Consider the following 19,383-nt stretch of genomic DNA (forward strand, 5'->3'; position numbering starts at 1 on the left):
CTGCATCTACCCTTTCCTAAAATGACTCCAGGGATGGTGACTCCACCACCGCCTTGGGAACCTGTTCCAATGCCTGACCACTCTCTCTCAGAAGAAATAATATCCAACCTTAACCTCCCTCAGGGCAACTCAAGGCCATTCCCTCTTGTCCCATCGCTAATTACACAGGAGAAGAGACCAATTCCCACTTCACCACAACCTCCTTTCAAGGAACTGCAGAGAAAGATAAGTTCTCTTGGAAAGAGTCCAGTGGAGGGCCACAAAGATGGTGAAGGGCCTGGAGCATCTCTCCTATGAGGAAAGGCTGAGTGAACTGGGTCTGTTCAGCCTTGAGAAAAGAAGGCTGAGAGGGGACCTGATCCAGGTCTATAAATATCTGAGGTGTGGGGGGCAGAATGGCGAGGCCAGACTGTTTTCAGTGGTGAGTGGAGACAGGACAAGGGGAAACGGCCGGAAACTGCAGCACAGGAAGTTCTGCACCAACGTGCACAAGAACTTCTTTAGGTGAGGTGACGGAGCACTGGAACAGGCTGCCCAGGGAGGTGGTGGAGTCTCCTTCTCTGGAGATGTTCAAGACCTGCCTGGATGCCGACCTGTGCGACCTGCTGTAGGGAACCTGCTTTGGCAGGGGGTTGGACTCGATGATCTCTGGAGGTCCCTTCCAACCCCTACCATTCTGTGATTCTGTGAAGTTCACCCCCGAGCCTCCTCCAGTTCCCTCAGCCACTCCTCATAAGACCTGTGCTACAGACCCTTCACCAGCTTCATTGCCCTTCTCTGAACATGCTTCAGGGCTTCAATGTCTTCCTTGTAATCAGGGACCCAAAACTGAACACAGCACTTGAGGTGTGGCCTCAGCAGAGCTGAACAGAAAGGTGTTTCTGATACAAGCCAGGATATTCTTGGCCTTCTTGACTGCCTGGGCACACTACTGGCTTGTGATCAGCTAAGAGTTGACCAACACTCATAGGACCTTTTCCTCCACACAGTTTTTCAGACACTCTGTCCAAAGCCTGCAGTGTTGCCTGGAGTTGTGGTGGCCAAAGTACAGGACTCTGCACCTGGTCTTGTTGAACTTCATGCCATTGACTTCAGCTCATTGATCCAACCTGGTGTCCTTCAGTAGTGCCTTCCTGGGCCTGACCTACTGGCTGTCCCCTACATGCCATGTGATGGCACTCATGATGATCTTTAAGGTAAGCTTCTCAAGAAAATGAATCAAAAAGCTTATTTCTTGTTTGAAAATTGGTAACATGACCAATCCAAGGCTCGGTGAGGTCATTAGGATTAAGTGAGGAAGAAGAAGGATGAAGGTACATCTCTGCTGAAATATCTGCACAGTGAGCAGCCACTACCATAATCTCTTCAATAATGAAAGTACTAATTAGGATTACCAGAAGGAATGAGTCATCCCGAGGAAGTTGATTTTCACTGTTTGTCAAGAAAAAGATTTGGAATGATGGATCAGTTGTTGACAGCACTTACTTAGGACATCTCTGCCCTTTCCCAGATCTCTGTAAACCTGAGAGTGCTTGGGGAAATCTTTCAGTAAGTCAGCACAGAACGTGAAAGCCCATTCAAGTCATGTGTATATGACTAGATGCTGGGATGATGCTGGAAACTGGGTCTGTGCACTGTGACTAGCTACAGTTTCTCACTTGGGCATAGCAAAGCTGCCCATTCAACAGACATGTCAAAAGCAGAGAGATATTGCTTGTGAATACTATACTAATAGTGGCTTGCAAGTGTAGCAAACATACAGAGGGGAATAGGTACCAACAACCTGTCCTCTGTACTCTGAGACTCAACTTTGGAGTCAAGACCCAAGGAATGACATACATGCCTTCAGACCTCACTCATCCTTGCTGAGGGCTGACAAGCACAGGGGCAGTGCAGGCTCTGAACCTGAACATCTCATGTTTCATGTCATCTCACTGAAAATATTTTGGTTTATGATCTCAATTATCTGTTAACTGAAATCCCACCTCTCGGATATCATGAAACTAACCAATAATGAATAAGAAGCTGTGCTGCCGAGGCATTTTATAGAGTGATTCATGTTAAATAAGAGATTGTGTAGCCAATATAACAGTTTGCCAGATTAACACATGCCCCATTAACACACTCTTATTTGTGGCTGCTTTGGAAACATCATTGCATTCAGTAATTAGTTAAGTGTGAGACAAATAAAACTTAAAAAAAAAAAGAAAAATTTGGGGTATGAGTGGGTCTTGTGCCTTATCCAAGCCTGAAGGAGAATTTAAAGATTTAATTACAGCTAATGAGAGCCTATTTCAAAGCTGCAAAGCTCTATTTGCAGCCTAATAGTGCACAGAAGGAAACAGTGAAGTGCGATGCTCTCGTGGGGTCTTGAAGCACATTGCTCTGGGAACACATTCAAAACCCAAAGGGAAGTAGAGAGTGATCCAGAATTCAAAGGGCAAAGGTGAATGCTGCCATGAGATGGTCACTTCTATTCCAGCCTCTGCAAGTTAAAATTCCTCTGTAGATCTTCTGAGAATTACCACACTCAAACAAGCTTATGGCGAGCAGAGAATCTGAATAAATATCCTCCAAAGAGCCAACACGGTTTGCAGAGACTGTTTATTTATGAAATAGTAATGTGGTACTGATGACAGCTGCTAGAGAGCAAAGACCTCTGTAACATGGTGGGGAGGCGGCCGGAGCATGGACAGCAGCCTGGCCCGTGCGGAGACCATGGTAAAACCCCACAGATAAAAGCCCTGGTTGTATTTCCCTCCACTTGTGTTTTCTTCCTCCCTCTACTGCTTTTTTCATTCTCATGATATTTTTAAGACCTCAGGCTCCAATTTGGGCACAAACAATATAATCAGGTGTTTGCAAACTTCTCCACCCTGAGCTTTCAACTGGTGTAAGGGTTGACATCTCCGTAAGATCAGAGACCCAGCTCACATTGAAACCTCTCAAAATAATTCTTATCAGTCAGTTCCACAGACTGTGGACATTCCTCTTTCTAGGCAACTGTGGGATACATCAAAATGTTTCCTTCTCACTGTGTATGTAAAGAAAGCCTGAAGCACTGTAAGACATTAAGAGAGAACACAGTAGGTGAGGATATCGAAGGTCTGGATTGATCTTGATGCCCCCAGAACAGGTTGCTCAGGGAGGCTGTAGGTGATCCCTGCCTGGAGGTGTTCAAGGCCAGGCTGGATGGGGCTGTGAGCAACCTGGTCTAGAAGGAGATGTCCCTGCCTATAGCAGGGGGTTGGAACTACATGATCTTAATGGTCCCTTCCAACCCAAACCATTCTCTGATTCTGTTCTGTGATTGTAAATGTGAACCAGCTGCTTATACAAACCTCCTTGGTGGAAAGGGAAATGTAAGATGCAGTCAGGATTTGTACAGTTCTTTATGATCCTTGTAAGAAAGGCATGCAGGCCTAGAGTATCTCAGAGTACTCTAAAATCACATCAAATATACGACTGGTGTGAAACGTTCACTGACAAAGGGATCAACCACCAAAATAACTACAACATGAATTACTTTCTACCTGGAAACTACCAGAGGTGTTACGTTTCCACTTGTTGGGAAATGCTCAAATGCACCTCAACAAGTCTTAGAATGAATTTGTTGCTTGACATTTCTCTGCATAGTAAGAACCTGTTTCAATTGATACCTTTGCAAATAATCAGCTGCAGCCAGTTCACAGGAAATTTAGAAAATCATTTCATGTTGAATAATTACAGAGGCCCTAGTATAGCATATTCCATATTTTGGTGGTCATGGATGGACTCACAGCTTGCAGTGCAGACTCAACATGGTTTTTCAATGCATCGTACAAAGCATGCAACACCGAGTTCAGATTTGGAGGCAATCTGAACACACGCATTTCACTTCCTTAGAGAAAATCACACAGTAGAAACACTGCAGTTGGAATGATGATGGAAAGGTGTGAAAGGTTGCAAAGAAGGTGGAACAGTACATTCATACAAACAGAACATTCATACGAAAAGCAAAAACATCTATAATGTGCTTTGCCATTTAGTTTCCAGACCCAGTTTAAAGAGTGAGGGGTGCTGAATGTGGGAAATTATTTACATTTTGAGGGATTGATACAAACTGGAGAATAATCCTTATGACATCAACTAATAGATTTTTTTGGAGGCCAAATATGAAAATCAGTTCATCAGGACATCCTATGAAAATCAGTTCATCAGGATATCCTAAGGATATCCTAAGGACATCCACCTGTGGACTGTCCCACAGGTGCCCCTCATAAGCTTTCTAATATAAAGAACATTTTCATCTCTCCGGGCTTTTTATTCAGTGCCCTCAGGATGCTGTGTCACACACAGACAGCAAACCCATCCCTTGCAGCGTGTGGTGCAGTGGATTATCTTGGAAAATCCTACCTCAGCGGAGCATCAAGAGGTGATGCACGAATCACCTCTGATTCGTGCATGAGATTGAATGAGTCAAACACCAGCAGCAATCCCTACCACGCTCATATGATACTATGTGCTGGAGGTGGTGATTCAGAGCAGCTTGTCTCACAAATCCAGCCCTCTGGTCACCCCTCAGGGTACGGCTTCTGAAACCAAGGTAAAAACCCCAACTTCATCAAAACCCTAAAGCTCTGTTTAATGGACTGCTAAATAGAGCTTTGAATCATCTTTAAAACCAAAGAAAATGACTGGCTGGACTTCTGTTCGCTTTTTTGATCTTTCTTAGGACATACATTTGACAATAATTTTCTCTTGCCAACAAGTTTCTACTAAGGTTGAAGGGCATAACCTGAAATTTATTAGTTGCATAATGCCATTTGCTTAAAAACAAACAAACAAGCAAAATTAGATGCCAGACATAATAAACCACCTTTCCAAAGGCACTTAATCTATCCTGCAGCCAGCAGAGTAACCAGCAGTCCCTCTGCAAAGCTGTTCTGCCAAGCCCAGCAATGGCCCTCCCAGTTCCTACCAGCAGCACCCGTTGCCATGAGCAGTGGAGCCGAAAGTACCCAAGCCCAGTCTTGGAGCTGGGATGTTTGACACTTCCATTCTGCCTCTCATCAAAAAGTCTGGTGGGATACATTGCATGGGAGCCATCAAAACACTCTATGAGCCTTGCAGAGGAGAGCTGGATGCTTAAGTATTGGAGAGCTTAGCAACAAATGCTGCGTACACAGAGCGGGTAAATCATTTAACAACTTCTCTGTGTTTATTAGCCAAAGCAAATATTCACAGTGTTATCTGCCAGCAGCAGAAGGTGTATTTTTCTGTTTGGACCAGTCAAGAATTCTCTACTTGACTACAGCATAACTTTGTTTTCTTTTCCAGTTGTGGAGAGAAAAAAATGATATTATACCAAACTGGTGTCTACTGCCCAGCTGTCCCTGAAGCCAGAGGCCAACCCAAGCAAAGAACACCCTTGGATTTCCTGATGCCTTCCTGTTCCCCTCTGCTTTGCACTGCAAGCAGGTGCCATTCCCTAGGAAGCTCAGAAATCTACACACAACCTCTTGGAGCTCAGCTTCTCGTGGTGATACACAAAAATATTTCCTGCTCCAGAGACTGATAAGGTCGAGCAGAACTTGTCCTTACCAGTATGCTGCTCACGTGTGAAAATAATTATTCCTTTGACACTTCATTCAGTTCTGTTCTGCTCCTTTCCGTACGTACTGGAACTCGTTAGCACGAAATATAGTGTCTGAGATACTAATGCAGAGCAAAACATCCATGTAAAATGTGCAGATAAAGAGTTTGAAAGGTGTGTGAAGCTCCATCTTCCAAAGTTTCAGTGTGCTATAAGGCAACATATAGGTCTGGAAACTGGGAAAAATCATTCTGGTTTTGATGTCCAAAACAGGCCTACCCAAACAATCTAAACCAATGCATGTGCTATAGCCTTCACCTTAGACACACATCTTCCAGTTAGGTGCTGCAGGACTGAGGTCTCCTGTGCCTTAAAAGAAAACTGTCTCCTGATACAGACCAAATATACCGGGACATCACAACCACCCTGCACAGCACGCTGGTTCACTTCATCTTCTGGATGAAACACCTCAAGTGGCCAACAGCCGCTGTGCCCTCCTCCCTCACAGACATCACACCATTGCAGATCCACATCCACTGCTGCTGTACTATTTCCACAAGAGTAGCAAAGCTGTGACAGATCACAAGATGGAACCTGGGTCTGTGTCTCATAACAATACCTTGAGTATGCTTTCCACCTGCTACACCATACAGTTTCCATGCATTGACTTATGGTAACAGTCTCAATTGTCCACCAGTCCACCAGAGTGTTTTGCAATGCGCAAGCACAAATCCTGATGACTCCTTGGTGTCAAGGGCTGCCACATCATTATGGGCTGGCCTGCTGCTTCTGATCAGTTACCTAGTAAAACAAAAAGGATCTGCCTACGTGCTCAGCAGCTGGTGCGCACGTAATTAGCTGCCTGACCTCAGCCACTGCATGTGAAGGTTAAACACAAGAGCGGATATGAACTTTGGACACTCATCAAAGATACACTTGTTAACACCAGAAATGTTGAGAAAGGATATAAACATAACTGCAAGGAAGGCCACAGAGAGGAGTCCTAAAACCTCTACTCCCATAGAACCTCATCCAAATGAGCTTTACCCAAAGGGGTCATGACATGAGTTTTATTGCTCCTATGCACTTGTTTTGCATTTGAAGCTGCATTACTGAAGAGCTGCTTTTCACACTGAAGCAAACTCAGGAGCAGGCAACAGTGCAAGACAGCTGCATGACTGCCATTTTCCTGCATGCTCTTTACTGCTGTCAAATATATTTTCTGTCCTTTTCTTAGGTCTCTCCAACAATTTTCTGCTTCTGCTGGAATATGCAGTTAGGTTTATTTACGAGATCCAGGTGGTATGCAGTGTTTCAGCTGCACTGTTAATGATGAACAAGAGCAGCAGTCCTCAGCCTCGGCAGGCAGGGTAACAAACCTGAGAGCAGGTCAGTGTTTAGGGGTATGGGTGAAGAGTCTTACGGACAGAAAAAAGAAGAAATATCTATGAGCTCCCTTTTGGTTTCCCATTTGCTGTATTTTTTAAAATTAGAACTAACAAAATAATTTTAAAAAAATGAGACTAGAATTAAACTAAAAAAGGTATTGAGAAAAAAACCTAGTATTTCATTATTACTAGTATATTATTATTTCTACTTTATTACTTACAATCTCACTAAAACATTTGCTTACACTAAGAAACCTTCTGGACTCCCATTTCCACTGATTCCTTCTGCTAAGGGATTTCTTGTCTTTCAATCCTCCTTCCCTAGGAAGAAGGAAATCAATGTGAGCAGTGCACAGATAAACTCTCCCCATAACTCCAGTAATGGGAAGCAAACAAAGTAACGTCGTTCTGAATGACTGTGGGATAAGAAAGTGGACAAATGTTTTAGTCTGATATGTTTCAAAGCCTAAAAGCTCTTCCTCCAGCAAACTCCGCGTCTGCCGCAATTGTCTTTATCTCATCCTTCATCCACACAGAGGAAGGAGTGCCAGGCCCGACGCTTCCTATGAGCATATATCATTATTGTTAATGTACCACATCCCTCGTTATGCCTCCCCATACAATGAGGGGTTGACGTGATACTCTGTGTGTCTGTTCTCCTCTGACATCAGCTCCGGGCACTGCCACCAGCACCAGCCCCACCTTGAACATCTCCAGCTCTGCGAGAAATGTGAGCAATGCCCTGCAACAACTCACGTAGCTTCCCATTCCAGTCGTAATCTAAACAGTGCATAAAATAAACAGGTTGTGCCTTACATCATCACCACATCACTGTGTCCTGAATCAGTTCTTATGCGGGGAAAACTCCCATGGAGTCGGAGAGAGTTTGCCTTGAGTGAGGGCTTTGGGATAAGAGGACAGAAGAAGTTTCAATCAACAGCATTTTAGGGCATACCTGAAGGGGAGAAAGTCCAGGGAAGTGATGAAAAGGGTTTTTTTTAGCTGAATGGGCCTGACCCCATAGGCAAAGGATAAAATCTGATGCAGCAAAGTGGTCACCCTTAGCCTGAACTGAAATGGATCAGCTGCAGAGATAAGGTCAGCTTGTGTGGCCTTTGATCTCCTGGTTACCTCACTGGTGAGGGTGTGTTGAAAGATTAGAGCCCTTAGCCAGAAAATCCTCTGTCAGCTGCCTAAGCATAAGCATACAGAGCTTTATCTTCCTCTCCAGAAGCCTCATCCCAGCACCGCAGAGCTAAATCAGCAGCAGCCTGTCAGGATAAAAGCTGTCCCGATGAGTGCATGTGCCACCTCCTGTAAGAAGGGCCTTCACTAGCCCTGGAGGTACAGAGTATACAGAAGGTTTTTCTTCTGTGCTTATGGATCAAACCATCAACCTTAAATCCTCAACACAAGTCACCAGCGCACTGCTGAGGCTTAGAAGTATGGTACAATAGGACAGCCCACTCTTCCCTACAAGGCAAGCCATCTGGACAGAGCAGCAGTCTTGCACTGAAAAAACAGAGCTCTGGTAAGAAAAACACACTAAGCAGCACTTTCAGGCCCAAATACAGGTACGGAGGGTATTTATTTGGTTATTTCTAGCAGCTCCTGTTCACTCAGTATGAAATTTCTGATGCAAGATGCTTTCCTGAAGGGTCAAAGGATTGGTGAGCTGCCTTTAAACAGAGCTGTCATGCTCACATTGCAATACTGTCAGTTTATCTGAAAGAAGTTACAAACTCATATTCAATGGCACCAAGTAGAAAAGGAGATCTGAATCCCAGCTCTGGTGAAGCCTTGCACAGAAAGCTCCCTATGCCTGCACACCCCACATGTACAGCTGGCCAACTTTCCAATCGTCCTACAGGAGAGGATCTGCAACTGGAAAAAATAAGTTACAGTAATATTTGCCTTTTTGGCCAGGATTGAAATGTTATACGGCAGACTAGGAGTTTCATGAGCTGTTATCTATTTCCCTTGTGTGGGGATTTTACACGAAGGCTTTATAACAAAATGGAACTAAAGGGATAACGAGTATAACGGTAGAAGTCTATCACCTTGCAGCTTGATCCACAAAGTTTTTCCTTGCTCTAACTTTTGATAAATCACTTCTTATCCTCAGTTAAAACTTCCCAATAAGAATTTTCAGAGCACTGTGCCATCCCATTGTAAGCAGCATTTAAATGCTTCTACTGACAGAAGAGATCTGGGTGAGTAGATCTTGTTAGCAGACATCCAAGAAGGTCGGGCAGCCCTCCTTGCTCTCAATCTCCCATATTCTCTCTTGCCTTCAATCTCCCATATTCTCTCTTCTCAGTTTGGGGTCCTGTGTACTGACGAGTCTGTCGTTCTCAGCTCTCAAACTATGGAGAATAAATACTGTCTAGCATTTGCAGCACCAAAGAAGAACAGTGTGGCTTTTCAAGGCTGTGCCCAGGCGCAATGCTGTGTTTTGCATAGTGCAGCTGTTCCATTGTGTCGTTCAGAAAAAAGTTCCCAAAAAACTACAGAAACATTTTGCTGGGTCACCTACAGAGATTTCATCTGCATGCCATAAATAGGAGTGACTGCAATAGGTTAACCAAACAATTTTGCGGATCTTAATAAGCAGGACACATTCTGCCTTGAAACTCTTCTATTCCAATAACTGGCAGATGGCCCAGTTACAGGTTTATGATTGTGATGCTTTTTCACTGCAATAAGCCATTCTGTGCTATTGTAAAGTTGCCTCATTGTTTTCAAGTTGCTGAAATGATCTCCACATCTATACGTGATCTTTTAAATGCCAAACCAAAGGACAAGTTAAAAACAAACAATAGTATTCCTCTGGAATGTGTTGGTTGGTGCCTTTAACATGTATAATTTTAATCTGGGAAATACTGGCTGCAATTTCCAGGAGATCTTCAAGAAAATCCAGTAATCAGTAGAGCTCTCTTCAAAATAAATTCTCTTTCAGACCAACTACATTGCTTGAGTCATTTTAAACAGTGAGAAGTAAAGGTCAAGCATATTTTGAACTGTAATGTTACTTCAGATAAGAAGGACTGAAGGCTTTGTTTTGTAAGTGTCCAAACAAGATATGTTGCTATTTCTGAGTTTTTAAGGGAAGAAGAAGTGAATGATGGGTGAAAATAACTTTTTCAGGCAGGAGACACCACTGAGCTCAGCTCCTTCTGCAGCCATGACCAATTTTTGCAGGATTGGTGTCAAATGCTGACCTCCTCAATTACAGTGATACATAAAGTATATTAATTGCCCAAGATATTTTTACTTAGGACTCAGAATGACGATGTTTAACTTCTACTCTCAGGCCTGCTTGCTGTCTTCGGTCTTGAATAAGGTGGTTTTACCTCTTGAAGCCTTCATGTCCCCCTTTTACTTTTTCTCCATCCCCACTCTCCAATGGCTGCCTCCTCAGATGAGTCTCCAAGCCTGGTAGAGCAGGAGGGCTCTCCCACCACAGCGTTGGTGGTGTAAAGTTTCTTGCCTGGATGTCAGCGTGATGTCATTAATTAACATAGTCAAATTTGAACACGCGTTTCCTTTTTATGCCTGCATTGCTAAATCTTGATGGCCACTCAGGACTTTCAATCCGCCGCTTGACACAGTCCATCGACCAACTTTGGGAACACAACAAATATTAGAGAAGAAAAAGGGGGACCAGGGCTGCAACTGAGCTCTTCCTTTGCGGCTGTCCCACAGCAGACAACACAGTAATTTATTCATCCCCAGGACTCACACTCAGTAGCCTCTTCATTGTGGCATGACGCACTATTAAATACGGATAATGGTGAATGGAACTGCAGGCAGCAAACAAATAGCTATTGGGAGCTGAGACCGGCTGCTAAATAGGCCCTTATGAGGCCAGTGCCACTGGACCCAGGACTTGGATGCCCCATTAGCTCCATCACAGGCCGGAGAGCTGGCCTGCAGCCCGTGTTGGAGGGAGACAGATCTTTCGTCAGTGCACAGAGGAGGTTTTCATGTCTCCAGTGATGCAGATGACATACCCCCACAAATCCGTCCTGCTTAACAATGTGTACAATTCAGCAGCAACTCCAGTGAAGCCTGATTTTCCACTCATTCATGGCGCTTGCTCCTAGACTGTAATGCAGCAGTTCCTCCCTCCCCACTGTCACCTCCCTCTGCATCGAAAACACCTTGCTTTCCCTATATCCCTGCGTTAATCATGGTAAGATGTGTGGGACCAACTCAGCCTGGCTAGTCATTTTGTTTCTGTCACTGGCCAGCAGCCAGCAGAAGCCTTCCATCACAAGGCGCATCTGTGCCAGCCTCACATGGCAGCAGCACTACGGGTGTGCTCAGCGTCCCCATCCCCAGGCTCCCACACAGTTGCCTGAGGTTATAACATATCCTACAGCACCAATGGCTCTTTCCAGTGAGGCCGCAGCTTCATTCATAGGCTCCTGTGAGGGAAGATTCAGCTGGAGCTCATTTGTGCAGTCTGCTTCACTCCGCGCACGCCTTGCAGCTCTTAGGGAGCTTACTGCTCCGTGGGACAATGAAGCCAGACTCTGCCAAGCTGGGCCAAGGGAGGTTCCCCACCAGAGAGCAGAGGCCACAGTCCTGTAGCTCGAACACCTGGGGAAAGCCTCCCCGCCATGCACGCACCTGCAACGCAGACCAGAGCCCTCAGGGCAGCCTGCAAACCAAAACATCACTGTGAGGCCTACCCCTCTCACACTGCTTGCTTTTTTCTCTTCTCTGATGTCATCTCCTGGTGCCATCCCAGAAATAACATGGACACATTCTTGGCTTGCTATTTTTGGCAGCTCCTCCCACCTAGGAAAGAGGGAGATTACACTGTGGGCTATTCAGGCAAGCTGGCATGCCGGCCACAAACATGCTTTCTAGCCCATGCGGCTCTAATGATAAATCCTGGCCAAGCTGAACAGACTGTTTCAACTTCAGAGCTTGCTTGGAACAGCCAACACTGTGCTAGACAAACCGCCTATGCATTTGGAAGGTGCTATTTATTTATTAAGTCTATTTAATGAATAGAAATAGAGCTGTGCGGTGGGCACGGTGACCAAGGATGGCTGGCGTGGGGCGAGAGGCCCCTGGCACGTTACGTGCCCTTCACCTGGCACTGCCACCTGCACGGCAAAGAAACCAACCTGAGTGACTGATCAACTTCTAATTGGCACGTAATTAGCAAGAGGTAGATGTCAACTGGCAGAGAAATCAAATGAGGCCATTTATGGACACCGAGCCGCAAAAGAGCCTCCTGTGTCCCATCTGGCATGTCCTGAAGAAGTAAAACTTGGAAATAAAAACATGCAGTGTTTCACTGGATTCCCAGAGGAGCTGCATGCTGTGCATGGAGCACATTAATGCTTAGGCCTTTAAATGCAACTCTGTGTAATTGTGGTAAATGAAAGAACATTTTCTTACTCTAGGTTTACATGGCTTTTACGTGGAACCAGTTCTAGGAGTTTGTCTCCAGTGACAACAACAGCAACCTTGGATTTTACTTTATACAGTGCCCACAAAAACAGCAAATGGTATGGAATTGAGAAAAACAAGGCTGGTCTGAAGAAAAAACTACAGATTGCTTTGAAGTTGATGAGTATTTAAATGACCAAAAGCTCCTGTTCAAGAACAGCTTCGGCTGCAGCTTCCCAAGGAGGGAATCTCTCATTTAAACACCGTCCCCATTTGAAGACATATTGAGATGTGGTATGTCTGAGCTCACTGGCTCTAAAACCCTGTAAATTAATCTTCTGAGTTCCTTCGGAGCCTGTGTCTCAAATGGTTGGGCTGGAAGATTTTTATGGAAAGTACACGGGAACATTCATGCTCATGTGTAATAGATGGGTTGCACCCAAACAAATCTTTCCAGGCCTAAAGATGACATATTAAAGCACCCCTTTCAGGGCAGCAAACCTACCGTTTGGTCCCGAAGGTCTACCTCCATCCCAGATGAAACTTGTTTAGACAACAGGATTAAGCTTAAAGTAGAGCCATCCAGATCCTACTCCAATTTCAGTTTTACAAATACCAGCACTGCTCCAACCCAAGAATTTGGTTCACCTGATTACAAATATTCAAGCCAGACATAACACATTTGGATCTGGATACAGGCAAGAATGTCCCCAAAGAGGAGGCTGGCCAATTTGCAGCTTTGATTCAGAGCCTCCTCGTATTGCAGCTGGTGTTATAAACAGGATTAACGACTTAACATCTATAACACTTGCACAAACCAATAAATCTGTACCTCAGGATGCATGAGTCCTAACAGCATCACAGAAAGTGATCTGGGAAGTCTGAAATCTTCAGAGCCAAACAGGGACATGCAGGAGAAATATTTCTGTGAGTTTCTGGGTCCTGATGTGGACTTGATTGTCACTCAGGTCCCATCATTGTGGATTACAGCTGAAAAAAACTTAAGCAGAACATGTATGTCTTACTCTAAGACCTATTTCCTAATCCTGCCTTACGGAGCTCATACTTTCTGCAGCACAAGCCAACTGTGGATAAAAGAGCAAAATCCCCCAAATATCAGGAAATCGTGGAAAATTCAGAGAGGCATGATGAAGTGGTCCAAAAAGCTGCTGACCTACAGATACTACTGTGAAAAAGGCCCAGATGTCGTAGGCCAGAAAATCACAACACAGCTCTCCCATCTTCAAATACTTGAATTTTCAGCCTTCCGAGTACTCTTGAAGATGCTGAATCACAATGACCAACGGGGCTGCCAGCAAGTAATTCTGTTTGCTTTGTGAGAACACTACATTGCCCTAAAAGAACCACAACTCTGCACAAGAGTGATAATCCTATTGAATATTGCAAACAGTTTCCTACGAAGGAAGGCTGCAAGGACTTTCATTTCAGTCCTCTGCTGCAAATGCCCATAATATTCCTGAATTTTCTGAGCTGCGAGTTTTCACACTGCTTTCTCTGCCAGTGTTGGCTTTCATTATTTCTTTTAAATATAAACTTGGAGCTAAACCCTTTCAGATGTTTCAAGTTACAAATGTGTGGAAAAGATATAATTTTTTACAGTAAGAAGAAAGTGCTCTGTGTGAGTGTGAGAGAGACACACAGGAGGAAAGAAGCAGGGAATAGATCAAAAATGGCAATACTTTGAAACCTGAAACTTGGCACAGGTACGGGTCCTGACAAAGTGTATGTTCTGCTAAGTTTAGAAGAAACTGTGGTTGTAAAATAAAGCTAGGAACAGTTGAGAGTGTGCCACAGTGCACTGACAGTGGAGGATACTGCTTGGATTTAGCTGCTACGTTAACCCACGCAGGCTGAAGATGTGTGCTGAAGGGCTGCTTTTCTCATCTCAAGCAGCAATTGCAAGTAAGGACCCTAGAGGACTACAACCAAACTCTTCCAGCAGTAGAGGGAAGGGAAAAGGAAAGAGAACGGGAATAGGAAAGGAAAAGGGAGAGGAAAAGGGAAAGGGAAAGAGAAGAGACAATGCATATTCTTCTACTGTGTACCAAGACTGTTGAGCCATTTAGGGTGTATTAAACCAGCAAGGCAAACATTCAGAGTTAGGCCATCACTAATCAATGGCTTCTGATCAAACAACAACCTATTGCCTCTTTAATCCAAAAGCCAAAAAACAAATCCAACTAGACCTCCCTGCTACTGCTGCAACAGCACCGTCACCACAGAGCTGGGTTCCTCTTGCTTTTAGTCCTTCCTGCTCTGTTTCATTACATGGAGATGCAAGGGACGCTGCCTGTGTCAAGGCAGGCGGAGCACAGACAGTACCTGGTGAGCCGGTATGTAGCAGGGATTTTGTCCTGGATTAAATAAAGTGAGTGTCACCAAGTCCCAGTGCACCACAGGCCCTGCAGCAGGGAGCAGCAGTTAGGTTAGACTCCTTGTCTTGTGTCAGCTTCAGCAACTGGTTCGGCACCATGTAATAGTATCAGGTTCACCCTCAGGGAGGCTGGAGGTGTTCAGTGCCCTTCAACCCTTCAGCACCAATCTGTGTAAGCAAGGCTGCGTCAAACCCAGAGCCATGCACAGCACAGAGCGAGAGAGAGTCAGCAGTGCTGTAAGTGATGGCAGTGAGGAGATGTACCTCTGCTTGGGGAAGGGACAGGTGGAGCAGTGGACTGGGACTTGGACAACATAGCATCCACGGGTACTCTGTGCTCAGGTGTTCACCTGTGAATAGCAGCTAACTGCAAGGTATAGTGCTGTTGCAAATGCTCACTGTGTTAATAAAGAGGCAAGGATGTGGTCTCACCTGATGAACTCGGCCACCACAAGCAGTAAGGAAGGAGCTCACTCGTTCTTATACAGCAAACATGGAAGCTGCACTCACATGTGGGACCAAACTACCATGCAGAGGGTGAGCAACACCATCTCATTCCCAGTGACTGCCACTTAAAACTCCTTTGGCAGCTGACAGAGAGAACATCAAGCCTAAGGCTTGCTTTGCCTTCCAATCCTGGTTCAGCTTTTTCCCTGTTTCAGTTCACATTACCTATGGAGCTGTTTCATAGCTGACCAATGGGCTCCCATGCATAATCACATCAGTCTGACCTCTGCATGTCTTGTACCTTTATAACATCAGCCTCTGCTTGGGGCTGTAGATAACTGACACTGAGTCTGTGCTCAGCAGGCAGTGCAAGTCCCACTATTTTACCTTCCATTCTCTTATTACCCTTAAACCAAAAGCTATTGCGTGATAAAACAAACACTGTTGACCTAAGTACAAGGTTGTGAAAACTGCACAGGTATTGTGTGAGATGTTGTTGACCAGCTCCTGAACATGCTGGCCTGATATTTGTGCAATGTGCTGCTGCTCACCAGTGCACTTCGCAGCACCATCCCAGGGAAAGCAGATGCAAAAAGGAAAATTGAGCTATTTCTATTTTAGGCAGGATGAACTTCAAGCACACAGAGCAAAAGGAACTTTTCTTGCTGCAGAATGATGCAGGTGCAATGCAGCTTGTTGCAGCAGGATCAGCAAGGAGTCAGTGGAAGAGGGAAGACAGCACAACACCCCCCGTGTCAAAAAAACAGGGTTTTAGTCAGCAGTTGATGGAGTTTTGCAAGTCTTTGCCTCTAGAGGCATTTGATCAAGGACTGAAGAAACAGCAGCAAGAAAATAAACTAGAATGAAAAGTTAAAATTACTGGAATAAAAGCATTCTGACCCAGCCCTCCAGGGAAATGGCCTTCTATTGCAGCTCTGCTTTGGCATGACAGTTATATCATGCTTCATGATGGGTCACAGGGATGCTGACAGTTTGCAGCTCTTTGCAGGACCAGAACTGGTGTCAGAGGGTGTGGAACAGCACAGCAGATGCATCCATCCCTGCTGGGCAGTACTCTGACTGCCACAACCCCATGCAACAACTCCACTGAAAGTACAAAGTTGCAGCTGCATGCGAAAAAACAGAGAAGCAACTCCGAAGTTTTGATCCAGCTGAGCAACTCTCATCAGTAATTGCACCCCATCCAGATGCAAACCACGTGGGCTCCCTTGGCCTCAAGCTGCTGTGGCAACTAAGATCCCTGCAGACAAGAAGGGACTCACCTGGAGGCCAGGAATTCTCCCAAACCCGAACGAGAAAGCTTTGCTTGAGAGGCAGGGCTGGCTGGAAGGAGCATCCAGGCGTGCCGTTTCCACCAGAAAGCTCTATTTGTGTACTTGGTGAGATGAGCGCCCTGTTTGCCTACCTTTAAAAGCTGGGCTCAAACAACCAAACCAATTTCACTCGGGAAATTCTGTCTGGACATACAAATACACAAGCTGAAGCTCAACTTGTACCCTTGCAAACACCACATTTCCTTTTTCACATGCACATGTGAAAAACTTGGATGGCTTTGAACAGTCTGTGTTCAGAGAGATCTTTCATTTTAGTTAACCTCGGTCAAAGCAAACAACATCACATGGTATCCCAAGGTGGTTTCTTTTGGCTCTTCACACCTGGAAAACACTGAGCACATTTTCATGGATCCAAGTAATGTCCACACAGAGACTGGCAACACTTTGTATTAGTTCCATCATCCTCTGGATTGCAAAGATGAAAAATAACAAACCTCAGGCACTGGGCAATGACCTGAATTTTGATCTGAAACAAAGCTGTTCAGAAGATTGGGAATAAAAATCCATTTCTGCAAATCATTTTTACATTTGTCATTTTACAGCATTCCTCTTTTTTTTCTTTTTTTTTCTCCTGTTCTGGCGAGAGGCAGGAGTAGAAAATCCCAAATCCCAAGAGGACTATCATAAAGACAGATTATTTGAAAGGAAAGTCAGGGACAGCATGCAAAAGGCTGCTCCAATGAGATTTCTAGTCCAGTTTTGTCAAATGTAGGACATTTGCATGTTAGGAATTTTACAGGCATCCAAACCAGGGCTAACTGAATACAAATTTTGCATCAGGAAACCCAAATAACAAGTTGAACACACTGACCTTATACAGCACTTAATCAGATTTGAAGTGCTAGAATGGTAGGATTTGGAGAACGCTTTGGTGTATCAAAGAAACCAGGGCTGCAGGATCCTCAAGCTCCAGGGCTAATCTGGGGAGATGCAGCATGGAAATGTCTCCTTTCAAGATGGCATGGACAACTGCCTCCTGACTGACAGGCTCCAGAGCTAAAGCTTGCATCAGAGGTAAAATTCCAAAGAGAATTACAGGGACTTTGGTAACGCTATGGTTTTGCTTGTGAGGTTAAAGGATGTGAAAAACAGATGTCTTTGCTGATACTTTCAGTTCCACATCCATGATCCCACAAGCGTGGTTCCTGATTGTGAGTTACTCATGGCAGAAGCAAGGAGGCATAGGACTAGGTGACCATAAATATATTGAAATAGAATATACAAAATTAACCTGTAAGTAAAGCAAGTTTAATGCACATGCCTTTTCAGTGGGAAACTGGGTCACCAGGTGATTTTGCAGGTGACTGAGGAAAGTCAACTGAACACTGCCAAGCGTCAAACAGCCAATGCAGTCTTGAAGTACAGCTTCATTTCAGAGATGCTAAAGGGAGATGGGACCTCACAGTGCTTCCCTTCTCCCATCAAGGACCAAACTCATGTAGCTCCCCTCCAGCTGTAATGAGAATAATGTGCCTGAGGTAATACCAAAGAGACAAAAGCAGCCTGGATTCACACCACTTCAGCCAAGCTGCATTTTTGTCAGGGAACCAGTATCTCAAACTCACATCCCATTTATCAACCTCTCCTCTCCCATGGGGACTACCCTGTGGGGGAAGCAGAGGAATTCACTCCAGGTCTCTCACTCTTCCCTGCTTCCCTTCAGCAGAACCCTCTTAAAGAGAAAAATAAGGCAACGACGGATGACGGATGCACAAGCATTTCTCCCAGCACAGCTCTGCTGGTTGGGGCTCCAAGGAGGTGTGATCCTTCACTGATGGGGCTGCTCTGGCACCAATCCCATGTGCTGATACAATTATTTCAGCAAAATGTCGTTTTATTTTTTAAACAAAGACAGTGTGTGTTGTGCTGCACTTCTGTGTCCATACTCAGGTGTATTTTTCTCCTTACTTTTTGACAGCACAAAGCATAGCTGTGTCCAGAGGAGGAAGCTCTTGGTAAGTATAACAACCTTTGGCATTCTGTTTTGTGCAGGCTGTCCTGACAAAGCCAAGGCCTCAGAGTTTTGGAATAGATGAACGCAACTGAGATTCATCCCTTGAAACATCCCAAAAAATCTTACTGAGAAGATATGAGGAAGAGAAGATTTTTCAGAGGTCTAGCCTTACACAAAATTGAAAGCAGCTCTATTTTCAGACTGTGTTAGCTTCAAGAAAAAGCAAGCAGTAGGTCATGTTTGGTGGGATTATGGTGGACGGATGGATGGAGACAGAGAAAAAGTGCAGTCAAAGAGAGAAATAAACACAGCTGAAAGAAATTCTGATGTTTGATCAAGGGAGTGTACTCATGGAACACGACAGGCAATACTTGCCCAGATGAACATATCCTAGGAGAAGCCAGCATGACTCACAGCTGCAACATGAGAGAAAGCTGCTGGCAGCAGCAGACCATAAGAAGGATGCAAATAATTAGAGTTCTTTTAAACAAGGTCAAGTTTCAGCCGCTGCTTCACTTCCTCTACTTAATAGAGAAGGAAGATTGTTCAGAATGATTCAGTGGGAGCTTCTGTCCTTGTAAATCTCTGAGTGAAATAAGAGGCTCAGAGCCTAGCCCTTCACCATAAGCTTTGCTGTTCATTGAACATGAACTGAACCATGACCTGGAATATAAGCCTGGTGCATCCTCAAAGCAGCTCTCCTGACGGGAACTCATTTGTTGACACCTTGAATTGCTTTAAGATGCTGTTGCAATTTTCACGTCTGCCTTGCACCGCAATGGGTTCCCTGGAGCACTGAAGCACCGTGTTTTTCCAACAGAGCTGCCTCTTCCACTTCTTACAGAAGGGGAAAAAGAAAC

The 19,383-nt window shown here is 44.8% G+C and overlaps 1 long non-coding RNA gene across 6 annotated transcripts in view; it reads right to left on the reverse strand.

Annotated features, from left to right (window-relative positions):
• Positions 1-16,812, reverse strand: part of LOC122162720 — a 100,469-nt gene extending 83,657 nt beyond the window's left edge. For 5 of the 6 annotated variants that reach the window (XR_006169671.1, XR_006169673.1, XR_006169668.1 and 2 more), the window contains exons 1-2: positions 16,498-16,812; positions 11,661-11,769 (exon numbers count right to left, since the gene is read on the reverse strand). This is a non-coding gene — a long non-coding RNA (uncharacterized LOC122162720). The remainder of the gene's footprint in view (positions 1-11,660; positions 11,770-16,497) is intronic. The other variant, XR_006169670.1, reaches the window with a different exon arrangement.
• Between the last annotated feature and the right edge of the window lie 2,571 nt (positions 16,813-19,383).

Source organism: Centrocercus urophasianus, unplaced genomic scaffold (genome assembly GCF_019232065.1).
Source record: "Centrocercus urophasianus isolate 14NV4802_14NV808 unplaced genomic scaffold, USGS_Curo_1.0 seq_22, whole genome shotgun sequence".
Classification (NCBI taxonomy): Eukaryota; Metazoa; Chordata; class Aves; order Galliformes; family Phasianidae; genus Centrocercus; species Centrocercus urophasianus.